This window comes from Grampus griseus, assembly GCF_964374135.1.
Source record: "Grampus griseus genome assembly, chromosome: 5".
Taxonomy (NCBI): domain Eukaryota; kingdom Metazoa; phylum Chordata; class Mammalia; order Artiodactyla; family Delphinidae; genus Grampus; species Grampus griseus.
In genome coordinates, this window is record NC_138998.1 from 130539837 (window position 1) to 130556660 (window position 16824).

Sequence of the window (16824 nt, forward strand, 5' to 3'; positions counted from 1 at the left end):
TTGAACATCAGGGGTCCAGATGATTTATGTATATATAAGGTAGTCATTTTAAAAACTCAAAGCCAAGTTATTTTATGTTTTTTAAAAATTTAAAAATAAATAAAAATCGGGATTTCCCTGGCGGTCCAGTGGTTAGGACTCCACACTTTCACTGGCGACGGCCCACGTTCAACCCCTGGTCAGGGAACTAAGATCCTACAACCTGCATGGCGTGGCCAAACATAAACAAATAAATAAATAAAAATAAAAGTAAAAAAGACCCGGGTCTCTCAGATCCCACAGGAGCTTCGGGACGGCGGCAAGTCCCTTTAATTGTTAAGTCAGCCCGCAGGCTGCTTCTCCACCAAGATCTTTCCTGCTTCCCATCACCGTGATCTCACATAGAGCTTAGACGCTCCCCACACCTCCCGTGGGCACAGAAAAACCCCCAGACAAGGCTTTTCAGCTGACTTCAGAGTTTGAAATACAGCCCTGGCACAATCCACTGTGTGACACCTGGGAAGACAGTCAATTCATTACTCATTCTTTTCCTAAGAAAGCACCAAACTGAAGGCGTACGAGGTCCCATGCTAGGAATGGCATTGACCGAGGTCTAGAATGGGCATGCCCTCAAGGACTTCAGGGCCTCAACAGATTAACTGAAGACAATGCATTATTATGCCAGCAGAGAAGGTCCCAAAAGGCTTTCTAGAGCTGACGGTGCCTGCTCTGAGCCTTAAAAAGTAAGCCAGACGAGACCAGAAGGAGAGAAATCCAGCTCAGCAAAGAGCTTCTTGAGCTCTTACTAGGGGCCAGGCCCTCTGGAAACATCTATAGGAATTAACTCATCTACTCCTCACAACAGCCCTATGAGGTAGGTACTATTATCATCCCCATTTGACAGATGAGAAAACTGAGGCATGGAGTAAGAATATAAATTGTTCAAGGTCATTCTGTTAGTAAGTGGCCAAGCAGACAGGACAAACCCAGCCGTCCAGCTCTGGGTTACTGCCCTTCCCCCTATGGCCCAGTACCGGCACACACGGGAGCAAGTTGTGTTTGTGAATTTCTCAGCAAAGGCTGCAACCTGGATCACCTTGGAGGCCAGGAAAGTATCAATAATTTAAGTGCAAGAACCCTTCCATGAAGGGTGCCGTGAGGACAGTGGTGGACCACTGGAGCCCAGAAGAGCCATCTACGTGCATCAAATTCAGTACCACCCCAGTGCCCTTCAATCCAGACACAGCCACCCTGCTGGCAGCTGCCAATGTGTGTCCACCTCAAGGTTGAAGGGGCAAGGCTGGGGTGAGCAAGATGTGAGGCAGAAGGGACGGCACCGGGGACAGACACCAGGCCAAGAAGCTTGGACTTCATCTGGTAAACAATGGGGACTCTGATAGAGGGACATGATCACACACATTTTAGAGGGACAGCTGAGTCCACGGGGAAAATGCGCCGAGGTGTAAAGACGAGACGGTGGGGAGGCGGACGCACGCTTCGGGAGAGAGGGCGAGGAGAGTGTATTAGTGTGCTACAGCTTCCAAAACAAAGTGCCGCAAACTGGGTGGCTGAAAACGATGCAAGTTCACTGTCTTGGTTCTGAGGTTAAAAGTCCAGGATGAAGGTGTCAGCAGGGCTGCACTCCCTCCAGAGGCTCTAGGAAAGGATCCTTCTCTGTCTCTTCCAGCTTCTCTTCCAGCTTCTGGCGGCTTCCGGCAGCCCACAGCTTGTCGGGACATCACTCCGATTCCTGCTTCCACCATCACAGCCTTCTCCCGTGTGTCTGTGTCTCTGAGTCTGAAACCATGGGAGTTAGGGCCCACCCTACGCTTTCCCGCCCCCCCCCAGTGACCTCCTCTTAACTAATTACATCCGCAAAGAAAAGACCTTGTTTCCAAATAAGGACACATTTTGAGGTTCCAGGGGACACGAGTTTGGGAGGGAGGGGGACCATATTCAACCCAATACCTAGGGGCCTGAACAATGGCAGGACTGAGTGGGGAGACGTAGGGAAGATATACAGCAAGATGTCGTGGAGTGAGGATGGGGTGCTATCTCTTGGAAAAGTGCAAAATTTAGAATATACACCTTTATTTACCTAAACACATAAACCTGCAAGGATTCACAAGAAACCAAGAAAAGTATACAGTTAGCTGAGGGCGTAGAAAGAAGGGGGTAAACAGGGACAGAGTGAGAGTATGACGTCTTCATGTACACCTTACTTTATTCTATGGTGTTAGAAACCGCCAGGATTGACGTTGCTCTTAGAGGCGTGCTGCCAGGAAGGGGCACAAGGGAGGCTGTGGGGTCTCAGCATGTTCTGATTCTGGATCTGAACGCTGGCTACATGAATTTATAAAAATTCATCAAGCTAGATACTTAAAATAATATATACTTTTCTACATGCATGTTACATTTCAATTTTGATTTTTTTTAAAAATAAGCATTTATAGATACAACTGTTGGTAAACAGCTTCCTATCTGCTAAATGGAGCTGACATCACCCTGTCTACAGCAAAGCTCTCCTGGCTTGATGATGTCGATAATTCTAGGGGGGGATGACACAGAAAGCTGTTGCCATGCAAATCTAATGTCACGGAATTTCACGGAACAAAGTCTACATAACGTGCTTTAAAAATCATCTTTTTTTCCCAAAAGAAATGTCAAGACAATAATGTTTTCATTAGTGCTTTCTTTGTTTCAAAAGAGATTTGGCCCCCATCCTCAAAGGATGAAATTTTAGCTGCAAGCAAGAAGGGTAGGGGAGATGGGGGCCCCTGAAAATATTTTTATGCTTTTCTCACTGAAACAAAATACCAAAAATGGATTTTCCACGAGAAGTGGCGGGAGGAGGGGCATCTGCCTGAGCTTGGGAGCTGCACACATGGTCCCTGCCCAGCTGCCAACTCCAGCCACCTACCAGGCCCTGCGTAATGGAAACACCAGATTTAAACAGGTGTCATAACAGTGAAAGGGCCCTGTAAATGGGAAACGCAGAAGGCCTGGAGGAGCCGGACGGCTGGTGCGGGAGTGAGGGTTACAGCCCTGAGTGGTCCCCAGGCTCCTGGAGTCTGCCGTCCTTCGCCTCACACACACTTAAACATCCATCTGCCTTCACAAGCACACACACATCACCTATATAAAATCTCTGCACAGGAAATCTCTGCCATTCCTAAATGGTCTTGCCCAAATAAACTACCTCTGACAGAGTGCTCTGAGCTATTGGATTGCATTAAATGAGAGGAAAAACGAGAGTGGGTTAGGGATTCCACAATGAACAGTCTGCTCGGTAGGGCAGGTCACATGGACTAATCTGAGGAGGGGTATGGAATCAGCCTATCCCAGCCCCCATAACCGCCCAGGTGCTGTCACCGGCTGCTGAACGTAGATTTTGTGGATCCACGAAATCCGCATTGCGTGGCCTTGCTCGTGTCATCTCTCTCTGCTTCCCCACTTTCTCATCCATCAAATGGAATGGCAATACCCACCGCGCAAGGATTTCTTTTATTTTTCTTATATTGGAGTATAGTTGATTGACCATGTTGCATTAGTTTCAGGTGTACAGCGCAGTGATTCAGTTATCCATATACATATATCTATTCTTCTTCAAATTCTTTTCCCATTCAGGTTATTACAGAATACTGAGTAGAGGGACTTCCCTGGCGGTTCAGTGGCTGGGACTCTGCGCTTCCACTGCAGGGAGCACGGGTTCGCTCCTTGGTCGGGGAACTAAGATCCCACGTGCCACGCAGTGTAGCAAAAAAAAAGAATATTGAGTAGCGTTCCCTGTGCTATACAGTAGGATTTCTTAATGGTGATGTGTAAAGTAGCAAAAAGGCCCAGAACAAAAGAAAAGATCTATCAAAGGTAGCCAGTCTAACGGTCATCGTCCTAAACACCATTTATAAAACTATTACTCATTTACCTGTAAAAAAGTGACTCCTCGTTCTTTCCCAGAAGAAAGTATAAGATAAAGGGCAGCATTTGATCTGAAAGTCTCATTAATCCCCCAAAAAAGTTCAATAAGAAAAGTGTAGAAGGGGCTGCAATAAGACACTGAAAATGAAAAGAGGTGGGAAGATGGGGATAAAACTGAATTCTCTCCCCGTCCTGGTCTGCCAGGACTGCCATAACAAAGCACCACAGACGGGGCGGCTTAAACAACAGAAATGCGTTTTCTCGCAGCTCTGGAGGCTGGGAAGTCTGAGATCAAGGTGCTGGCAGGTCGGTTTCTTCTGAGGCCTCTCTCCTCATCTTGTAGATGGCTGCCTGCTCGCTGTGGGCTCACCTGGTCCTTCCTCTGTGTTCAGGCATCTCTGGTGTCTGTGCGTGTGTCCAAATTTCCTCTTTTTATAAGGACACCAGTCAGATTGGATTAGGGCCACCCTAATGACCTCATTTTACCTTACTTCTTTATAGGCTCTATTTCCAAAGGCAGTTACATTCTGAGGTACTTTGGGGTCAGGGCCTCAGTATACGAATTTGAGGGCATAAAATTAAGCCCATAACACTTCTTTAAACCATAATTTGAAATGCTGAATTGCGTGTTCACAGAACTAAAGAACCCATGTGATGGAAACAACTCAAGTGCCCATCAACAGACGACTGGCTTAAGAAGATATGGTATGTATATATATACATACATACGTGCGTGTGTGTGTGTGTGTGTGTGTGTGTGTGTAATGGAATACTACTAAGCCATAAAAAAGAATGAAATATTGCCATTTGCAGCAACATGCATGGACCTAAGAGAATATTATACTTAGTGAAGTCAGACAGAGAAAGACAAATATTATATGACATCACTTAAATGTGGAATCTAAAAAATAATACAAATTAATCTATATACAAAATAAAAACAGACTCAGACCAAGAAAACAAACTTATGGTTACCAAGGGGAAAGGGAGGGGAGGAGGGATAAATTAGGAGTATGGGATTAACAGATACAAACTACTATACACAAAATAGACAAACAGCAAGGACCTACTGCATAGCACAGGGAATTATGTTCAGTATCTTGTAATAACCTATAATGGAAAATAATCTGAAATATATATATATAAAACTGAATCACTTTGCTGTACACCTGGAACTAACACAACATTGTAAGTTAACTATACGTCAACAAAAAGGCAAAATGAATTGAAAAAAGAAAAGTCTTCATGCTTTTAGTTAAATTGACATCTCCCTACTAAAATATATTACAGAATCTGAAAGGAGACGGAGAAGGAGAAGAAGAAGAAGAAGAATCCATGTGATACAAGGGATAGATGAAGGAGCAGAGAAGTTCTGCTTGGAAAGAGCTTCTGGAGTGAGACAGGGGGAGGCAAGACAGCCAACCACAAATGCTTATGGGGCAGGGTTGGCTTTGTGTCCCAACAGGACACAGTTGGCATCAACGGGAGGAGGTTTCAGGGAGACAGACCTCCATCCTCTGCAGGGAACAACTTTCTAACGATTCACTGGCTCAACCAAGGACCAGGCTGCCCAGCATCAGCCTCTGCAGACTGCCTTTTGTACCTTCCTTTGGTGTTAACAAAGGCCAGCCTGCACGTATCTCGTGTCAACCCTACAACGTGGGAGCAGGCATCACTTGGCATCACTCCACAAAGGGACAATGGAAGGGCCAGCCTCAGAAAGGGCAGGTGACTCAGCTAATGCAAGTCAGAGCCAGGGCTGGAACCCAGCCTCTCTGCCTCTCGGTCTTCTGTTCTCCTCTCAGCTCCATAATGACAATGGCAGCAAAGGCTCACGTGACATTCCTCAGCCAGGGTGTCACAGAGAAGATTCTGGAGTTGGGAGGACCTTATCAATCCCTCCAACTCTAAAATCCCAATCTAGAGGCAATCACAGTAGAAGTGCAGGGAATGGTGGGGAAAGACTCCTGAGGGATGATTCTCAACAGTGATGTCAGCGTCCTCAAAACCAGCCACAACTCAAATACATGACGTACTGGAAAAGGCAAGGCTACGGAGATGGCAAAAAGATCAGCGGTTGCCAGGGGCTGGGGGGAAAGAGAGATGAACAGGCAGAGCACAGAGGATTTTTAAGGCACTGAAACTACTATATGACACTATAATGGTAGTTATATGTCACTACACATTAATCCAAACACACAGAACGTGCACCAACCACCCGCGAGCCCTGATGTAAACTATGGATTCTAGGTAATGATGTGTCGGTGTTGATTGTAACCAATGCAGCACTCTGGTGAGGGCCATTGATCGTGGGGCAGGCCGTGCATGTGTGGAGACAGGGGATATACGGAAACTCTCTCAACTTTGGCTCCATTTTGCTATGAACTAAAACTGCTCTATAAACCAAACTCTATTAACAAAAAACAAACAAAAGAAAAACTAGCCGCAACAGGTCATCTACAACCATTTCACCAGCCTGGGCATCAGAACTCTTAATGTTGCATCCCAGTCACTTTTCAAACTTTGGGTTCATAAACCCAAAGACCGGGACGTTGGAAGCTAGAAAGGCTCTCGGAACAATTCTGCTTCAACCTCATTCTCTCCCAGATGAGGAATGCAAAGAAAGTTCTTCCTTGTTTTATTTTATTTATTTTGCTACAGAGAATGTAAAGGATTTAAGAGATAAGCCAATAATGGTGTTTTCTAAAAGCTTGAAACAATGTTCAAAATCATAAACACAAAAAGTGCAGTCTACCTGAAAAGCAAAGAGAGAGATTCTTTATTATTATGTTAACAGTAACAAAATAAAATTAAATAATTAAGACCCAGTGTAGATTAGGCATGGTGACGTTAATATACTCACACATATGAACTGATCAAGACTTTTTTTTTTTTTTTGATCAAAACGTTTAAAGCAGTTTTGAAACAGGAGGGAAGGGGGCAGGGCACAACCTTTGAAAGAATGACATAGCCCGAGGACACGACATAAACTGATTAGAGCCAAATGGGTCCAAGATGGCGGACAAGTCGACTTCCACTAGACCTTGAGCCTCAGTATACGCTCACTGTGACACATCAGCAAGCTAAATGACACACCCACAGGTGCCATGACAGTTCCAAGGCCAACCAAAAGGATCAAAAAGTGGGCGGTGGCCCGATTCCTGGAAATCCCCGCCCCTTCCCGAAATAGCTGGAATACTCCCCCCACTCATTAGCCTATGAAATTACCCACCCCTATAAAAACTGACAATCCCGTACCCCGGTGCCTTTCTCACCTTCTGAGATGGCCCACACTCTGTCTGTGGAATGTGTCTCTCTCTAAATAAATCCGCTTCTTACCCATCACTTTGTCTCTCACTGAATTCTTTCTGAGATGGGGCATTAAGAACCTGACCTTCATTAAGTCCTGAAACCAGGTGTGTGATGTCAGTTGGAAGACCATGGGTTTTGGCCAGGTTCCAATCCCAGCCACGTGGGTGCGAGTCCCAGTCTGAGGTGCACAGTTTCAGTTTGGTAATTCAAGTCAAGAGCCATTTTTTAAATGTCATATTTAATACAAATACCATATCCTGAGAATTCAGCCTGAGAAAAACAAGTTTAAAAAAAAAAAGGAAAAAAGCAAAGTATACATCAAGAACTTCAAGGAATCTTAAGATAGTGATTAAAAAAAGAAACACAACAAATATTCAATTACAGGAGGATGGTTATGTAAGTGATTAGCTCACTGGAACATGTGACCATCGTAAACAACAAGTATGGACATAACCATACTTGCTTATATTTTATATACACTACTTTTATATTTTCTTAATTGATAAAAGTTTAATACCAACTTACTTTATAAAACTCAAAAGAAAATGTCTTGAAACAGATACCATACAATTATTATGTGGTCTCCCTACTGACCTGAAACGACAGAAGGCATTTAAGGAAGGGATGCTATGTCAAAAACAAAGACTAACCCAAGGGATATATGTTACTTAACAAATCTGATTGCAGAAAAACTAGTTGGTTTGCCTACTTTTGTTGTTGTGGTTGTTGGTTTTGTGTGGTTTTTTTTTTTGCTGATTTCTTTCTTTTTATTTATCAATTTGTAGATACGCTGGTGCCCTAGTAAACTTCAGTGGCAACCAGTGAGGTTTGTTACGTTTTACATTATTATGAAATTTTACATATCTGATATGATTCAATGAATTGTAATTATTGTTCTTTTTTCTGAAGTCTAGATTTTTCCCATTAGTTTTTTTAATTTTATTGAAGTATAGTTGATTTTACAATGTTATATTAATTTCTGCTGTACAGCAAAGTGATTCAGTTATATATACATATATATATTCTTTTTCATATCCTTTTCCATTATGGTTTATCACAGGATATTGAGTACAGTTCCCTGTGCTATACAGTAGGACCTTGTTGTTTGGCCTAGTTTTAAAACTAATCACAGAATCCATTTTCTTAATGGTCCAGACATTTTGCCAATTCTTTCAGCTCAACAGAACTTCCATCAACAAATGTCATCATCAGTTTATCCCCACGAGTAGTCTGTACCTGCGTGTAAGCACAGTTCTTTTTACATTTGTCCACGTTGCTCCTTTATAGGAGTTGATAATGCAGTGTCCCACGAAAAGAAACAAAATACAAAGCTGTATCTATGCAAGAGTTACAAATATGCAAAAAGGGCAGGAAAAGATAAGAAAGAACAGAGAAATACCAAAAGCAACAATGTGTTCTCATAGCAGCAATGTTGGAGAATGGCCCCTTTTAAATGTACTTGATTGTTCTTAAAACAAACATACAGCAAATAAAAATACATTTTAAAGAGTCAGCTGATCTGTGCAGCACAAAGTTCCTTTAGAAGCTCCTGCTGCCCCCGACTAGCAAATAGTTTGGCAGTGCCAAAGCAGAGGCCTGAACCCTTATCTGATTTCAACCAGCAATTTGAGATTCACTTTCTCTAGAGCCAGTGGCCTTCATCCGTCCCTCTGTGGTCACATGCAATTAATGCTCTGCTCTCAACACTGCACCCACCACATGCTACAAGTCACCCATCAAGGGACCACCCTCCGTGAAGATCCCCTTTACCATGTGGTCCCTCTGCATATTGTGGGATACCTTCACCTCCCAGCCACAGTCCTGCAGGCACAGGACTCCACCTCCTGCTGTTTCTACCAGCCCCCATCCCTCACTTCCACCCTCAGGCTCTTCCATTATTTTCTGCACAGAGAATTTCACTATCCAGGTATAAATCCTCCCCCATCCATCTGCAGTCTAGGTCCTGGGCTGCTTAGCCCCGAGCCCCCATGACCCTTAACAAAGTCCAGGTATGGAACAGCTCACCTCAGAATTAAAGACATATTGGTGCAATGCTCTCGTACTTTTTGTTTTCTGGTTCCTGTTTATCCGTGGGTTCCAAACTGTGTGCCTGGATGCTTGCTCACCGCTATGGACCGAATATTTGTATCCTCTAAAAACTCACATGGTGAAGCCCTAATCCCCACTGTGATGGGGGGGGTGCAATTTGGAGAGGTAATTAGATTTAGATCCGGTCATGATGGTGGAGCCCCCATGATGAAATATAATGTCCTTATAAAAAGAAGACAAGAGAAGAATTCTCTGTGTGTGCATGCAACAAGGAAAGGCCATTGTTGAAGGCCAACCATCTTTAAAGGTTGTTGAAGCCACAACCAGGAAGAGGGCTCTCCCCAAGAACCTGACCATTCAGGTACCCTGATCTCAGGACTTCCAGCCTCCAGAACTGTGAGAAGTAAATGTCTGCTGTTTAATTCACCCAGCCTATGCTGTTTCATTACAGCAACTCGAACTAAGACACCCACCCACCCATCTTCCCCCTCAGAATGCATGCTGCCTAGTTTTCACTCTTGCTACAGCATCAGCTTCATCCTGGCTGAAGACTGCTCACCAGCAACTAAGACACCTTCTTGCCAGTGGGTCCTTGCCAGTGGGTCCTTAGGGAATATGCCTGTGCCTAGTCTCTCCTGAGTACAGCCTTTACCGCCTTAGGCTTCTCATCCCTTAGCTGCCACCTTGCAGAGCCCACCGTCTTGGCAAAGACCAGAGCACCATGCATATATCCTGATAGCGGATGTTGTAAGCTGGGGGCAAGTGTATCCTAACCTATATCGAGCTCCTCCACAGGGGCGCCATGGGCAAAACCAAGATCAATTTGGCTGAGACCCTGCCCTCAAAAAGTCTGCAGTCTAGGGTCAACCCCATTTTCATGTCCCCTCTGGGGATCCCAGAATCCACAAATCTTCCCAGGTAAACTGGGTAACTGTTCTGTCTTTGGGGCTTCTCTTCAATGTCTATTGGGAGCGTATGACGACCTGTAATCTGCAATACCATGGTAATCACTTGCCATTTGGTGCCCGAAGATTTAGTGAGATTTCCAGCTGGGCCTCTCCACTTGGTTTCTTTGGGCTAAGTGTGAACCTTCCAAGCCACGATTTTTCTTGACCATAGAGTGCGCTTAGTAGGACCTCTCTTGAAGTGATTGTGAAATCCAAATGACAAACTTTTGAGAAGACTTTCCAGGAGAAAAAAAAAAAAGTTTGCAGCCTAGGAGAAGTGTTCACAGAGACGCAGACTATGATAACACACCTAAAAGAGACATTAGGGAATTCCCTGATGGTCCAGTGGTTAGGACTCAGCACTTTCACTGCAGGGGCCCGAGTTCGATCCCTGGTCAGGGAATTAAGATCCTGCAAGCCACGTGGCACAGCCAAAACTAAATAAATAAATAAAATAAAATAAAAGAACCATTAAACACTAGAACATCAAGGAAATGGCATAAGGATGGCTGATTTCAACCAGACCTGGAAGAAGGGCAAGCAAAGATAGGAACAGTCCAGATCTAGACACAATGCATGCAAAAAAATGAGAATAGGATACATCCCAGGGCAAACAGGACTCCTGTTTCACTGGCTCTAAGTATTTGAGAAAGGAGGCCTGAGAGATAAAATGGGAAAGCAGGGCTGGGACCAAAGGACTAGATAGAGTCTTTGAAAGCTTAAAACACATGGTGACATATCAGAGCTAAGCTTTAGGAAAGTCACATTTCTCAGCAGTAAGTACACACCCATATTACATGTTCTTAAGTGATTTTAACGGCAGTCTAATGGAGTGGTTGGACATCCTTGTGGGTTAAACTGTGTCCCCCAAAAAGATATGTTTAAGCCCTAACCTGTAGTAACTATGACTATGACCTTATTTGGAAATTGGGTCTTTGCAGACATAGTCAAGTTAAGATGAGGTAATATAGGATGGGTCCTACATCCAATAATTTGTATCTTAATAGAGAGAGGAAGAGATTTAGAAACAGACACACAGCCACAAGAGAAGATGGCCGTGTGAAGAAGGAGGCTGAGATTGGAGTGATGTCACAAGCTCAGGAATGCCAACGGCCTGCAGAAGCTGAAAAAGGCAAGGAAAGATTCTACCCTGGAACCTCTGGAGAGAACATGGCCTTGCCAACATCTTGATTTTGAACATCCAGCACTATGAGAGAATAAATGTCTATTGTCTTAGGTCATCCAGTTTGAGGCAACTTTTACTAGCAGCGCCTGCACAAACATGAATTAAGTTTGACTTGAAAATCATCAGTGCTTTAGGACCTTCAGAGAAGATGGGCTAGTTCATGAACAAGGAAGCAATCCTAGAGAAAAACTGAGGTCATGAGGCACAACTGTGACTGGAACTGTGGATGTAAGACTACTGTCCAAGGGGAAAGGAGCATAAAGACAGGGATGCAGTCAACCCTCGAAGGTCAACAACTCTCTGATGATGGAGGGTCTGGGTTCAATCCTATCCTGATAGGATCAGTCAACAATGGGGCTAATCCTTCCATTGATATTTAATCCCTGGGATTCTTGGCTGCCCCCATGGGCTTTCTCATCTTTGTTCTTTCCAGGGCCAGAATCCACAGTCTTTATTCTTCCCGAAATCCTAACTTTTGAGAAGACACTTCGCTATTAATCCCCATGTGTAAGTGGATTACAAAAAAAAAAAAAAAATTGGGAGATTAAGTTTCTACTACTTGCCACCTACCCAAAGATGAATGTGTATGTAATTAATGCAATTTTTTTCTGATTATACTATTAACCCGTACTGATTGTAAAGTCTTTCAGTTAGAGAAAATTATGCCTAGGAAAATAAGATTTGCACTTACCTTCAACACTAAAAGACATTCGTTGTTGCTATTTGGCTATATTTACTATTGGTATCTGATGTATTTAAGAGAAATACTTTATAATTAAAGAAAAAAAAACTTTGAAGATGAGTTATTTGGGAAGAATCATCCGGACAGACGAAGAAAGTGTAAGGAAAAACCCACAGAACGTCTGAGAAAAATGGAGAAGGGTGAGCCCAGGTAATCAAAGGCCATTAACCATTTTAACACTGCCAGAGGCCAGAGAGATTTTATTCAAACTAAAGGAGGAAATTCAAAAACATGACTCTCACAGCATCCTTAAGTTAGATGAAATACTCAGGGCATTAAACTATCAAACTTGACTCATGTCCTAATTAAGCTGTCCATTTCAGAATTCCACCAAATAACTTTTCCATGATGGAAACCTTAATATTTAAGGTACGTTACTATCTCCTTATGAGAGTTCCCTTTTTTCCCAAATTATGGTTTTCTAGCAACCATAACGCAGCAACCAAGACCATACCTTCTTGCCCTTGGTACCAGTCTCCCCAAAGAGCTGTATGTATAGACCTGCACGTATAACCCTTGGCTGTCTTAGCTGTGGCTGGGCCCCAGAATGTTGGAGGAGCTGGGTCCATATGCTGTAATAATGTCCAGACGTTACACATGGCCAATTGCTAGTTGCTAGCAGGCCTATAAATTCACTTTTCATAACTTAGATGGGATTCAGAACTGCTGTATCACGGGCTAAAAAGACACAAATTACTGCAATTAAAATTCAGAGGCTATCTGTGAGGAATAATTTTAGCCCTTCTCACTCAAATAAGCTACATTAACTAGTCCTGGTTTAAAGAACAGGCCGTTCCCTTGCACCTCTAAAGACTCCGAGGTCCTCAACTAATCTGCAACACCTACCAAAAAAGTCCATCTGCTTTTGACCCTATTTCCTCCAAGAAAGAGAAGGTCATTTGGGTTCTCTTACTTGAACTGAGCTGAAATCATGCCACAGGCTCCCACAAACCTTTTTCTTTAAGGTAATTTAAATGCTTTGATCCAACTGGTGAGCGGTCACAGGACCAAAGTTGCAGGCATTCAAGGCACTGATCCCCAAATTAAAGCAATTAACTGTCAAAGAAGCGAAGGAAAAAATAAGGAAAAAAACCACAGGATTCATTTTTTCAATCAATTTTAAAACAATTAGATTGTTAAATTGTTTAGGTTAAGTGAAAACCATAGTTATGAGGCTTATTTTTTTTAATGACAATGAAATGTTAAAGTTCCAGTGGCATAACGGTAGAATTGAAATAATTTCTAATCAGAGGTTTCAAGGTGAGATAATTATTCCCACATTCATAAGACTTTTTCTAAAACCTCACAGTAGATCTTGCGCTGCACTTGGAACATTTTTTCTAAAACTATTTTTCATGCTCCACAAACTGCTTAAGAAGAGGAACATTATAATTATCAGCCTGCAAATATTTTTCCCTCCCATAACAGGGACCAGAGCAGAATTCAGGGAACAGTTATTAGCAACATCCGGAAGCCTTTAAATACTGGAACTTAGTCATGCACTGAGAAGCCCAAAACGCCTGAAATTATTATCCAATTTTTTAGAACTCTGTCTGAAAAAAGAAAGACACTTTATTAATTTAATTCCAGCTAAAATAATAACCAGAGTGTTTAAAATAACCAAAATAATCTGATGCCTCAAGATAGCTAGCTTCCAAATATCTACAAAACATAAGCTCCTTTTCTATGTAAAGAAACTTAAATAGGCAGATCTCTAACAGTATTTGTGTCTTTTGAATGCAGGGTTTCCCAACCTCAGCACCACTGACTATGGACCAGATAATTCTTCGCCTGGGGAACTGCTCCATGCATTGCTGGATGTTAGCAACATACCTGGCCTGTACCAGCTAGATGCCAGGTATCTCCTTGCTTCTAGGCAGATGCTAGGTACTTCTCCAGTAGAACAAACAAAAATATCTCCAGACATTTCCAAATGTTGCCTGGTGAGCAAAATTGGCCCCAGTTAAGAACACCTGTCCTAACATAACATAATAAAAAATATTTCAACCAACAAAAAAAATTTATCACCCAAAAGCTGATATCCAAAGACAGCTCCCTTTCAAGTTACCTTGGAAATATACCCTTCCGCAGCTTTGGTAAATAAATTAAATAACTCAGTCATTCACACAGTTTTTAAAGTAAACAAAGTATTGCTCTTTTTTTAATGTGAAATCAGAGATTTAAAATATAATGTCTCTCCAGTGCTTCTTTTCTCAATCTATAACTTAAGTCATGCCAGTATAGCTATAGAAAATATGAAACTAGTATAGCCTGGCTATGGAGTGCAAAGTTGACAGTTATTGACAGTCATAACTAAGCAAACACCTTTATTGCTCTTCAGCTTTTCAAAAGCAAACAGTATGTAAAGGATGCCATCAGAAAAGTGAAATGATTATCTACAGAATGAAGAAAATGTTTGCAAATCATATATCGGACAAGGAACTTATATCTAGAATACGCAAAGAATCCTCACAATTTAATAGAGACAGAAACCAAATTTTAAAATGAACAAAGGGTCTGAACAGACATTTATCCAAAGAAAATACACAATTAGCCAACGAGCACATGAAAAGATGCTCAACATTATTAGGTACCAGGGAAATGCAAATCAAAACCGAAAGGAGATAGCTCCTATCACCCACTAGGATGACCACAAACAAAAAAACAGGTAATAATAAATGCAAGGATATGGAGAAACTGGAATCTTCATTCACTGCTAGTGGGAATGTAAGATGGTACAGTCACTTTGGAAAACAATCTAGCAGTTCCTCAGAAGTTTAAACATAGAATTACCATATGACCCAGCAATTCCACTCCTAGGTATATACCAAAAAGAATTTAAAACAAGTATTCAAACAAATATTTGTACACTAACGTTTACAGCAGCAACTATTCACAATAGTCAACAGGTGGAAATAACCCAAATGCCCATCAACTGATGAATGAATATAAATAAAATGTGGTATATCCATATAATGAAATACTGTTCATCAATAAAAAGTAATGAAGTACTGACATGCCACAACACGGAAGACCCTTGAAAACGTTATGCTGATAGAAGATAGTCACAAAAGACCACACATTATATGATTCCATTTATATGTAATGTCCAGAGTAGGCAAATCTACAGAGACGGAATATAGATTAGTGGTTACTGGAGGCTGGCGGGATGGGTATGGAAGGGAAGCAAGTGATAACGGATGTGGGTTTCCTTTGGAGTTGATGAAAATGTTCTAAAATTGATTACAGTGGTGGCTGCTAAACTCTGTAAATATACCAAAACCCACTGAACTGTACACTTTAAAGAACTGAATTGCATAGTATGTAAATCATATCTTAATAAAGCCATTATCAAAACGAAAAATAGACAAGGCACAGAAGACTTCGTCGTGCTTATAGAACACAATCTCACCAACCCTGACATCTGACAGAAGCTGTAGGTGTAACAGGAAGGGAAGGGGAGAGGAAAGATAGGTCAGGACACTGATATTCTCATTTACAAAGGGGAAGGAGGTAAGAGTCCCTGTCATTGGTTGATGGAACTAAATGAGTCCATATAAGTAACAAAGATTGAACTATAAATATAATCACAAAAATCTGGAGGATAAAGGAAATAAGAAGCAATAAGTAAGCTAAATTGTCATTTATCATAACAGGAAGGCAATAAATAAAAGTGGCATAAACAGATTATTTAGTGATATAAAGACAACCTGTAGAACTAAAAACAAAAATGAACAAAAGTGATTATTTCTGGAGAGTACAGGAGTGGGCGGAAAAAAAAACAAAATGGGGACAGAACATGTTCTTCACGACAAGCTCATCTATCCTATTGGTTTGTTAATACTACATGGAATCATTACTTTGCACATCGTTTTCAGAAACAAATCCAACTTGGCATTACTTGAGTTGAAGAATCCACGTGAAATAAGAATATACTTGACGTCAGGAAAAATACTGAAGTGGGTCATCATCCCTGAGTGAAACTGTGATTTCAATACATTACAGCAAAATTGACTCAAGTTTCATAGACAAGGACTGCATCCCTCGTTAGGCAGTTTGGAAATGTATGTTAGATCCTTAAGAGAACAAGAAAAACATACAGAGCCCCTACCCTCTCTGTGGCAGTTACGAAGCGTCCTAAGGTCAGAGCTTCACCATGGCAAGAATATTCAAAAGTCCTAACAACTTTTGGATCCAAAGACTTTTTCAATGAAAGAAAGCACACAGGGCATTCTCAGGACACAGCAGGATTTCCCAACTGGGAAAGTATACTACACAGTTACTTAAACATAATCAGGGTTACAATTCTGACACTTGGAACTCAAGATTCCAGGCAGCCAAACTGCCTGTCAGATGGTAGAATTAGTCATGAAGCCAGGCAACAGGCATGACCAGGAGTGACCAGGGTACCCCAGAGACCTAGGGGCCTTACAGGTATGGAAAGGGACTCCATGGTTATCAGAACCCAGGGGGCTACAGCACGATAAAGAACTTGCCCCCCACATTCCCACTCTCCATGGATATCCTTGTGTGTGTGTGAGGAGATCAAGGTGCACATTTTGGGGAATTGGTGGTCCAGGGGTTAGGACTCGACACTTTCACTGCCGAGGACCCGGGTTCAATCCCTGGTCAGGGAACTAAGATCCCACTAGCCACGCCGTGCAGCCAAAAAAAAGATGAACATTTTGCAA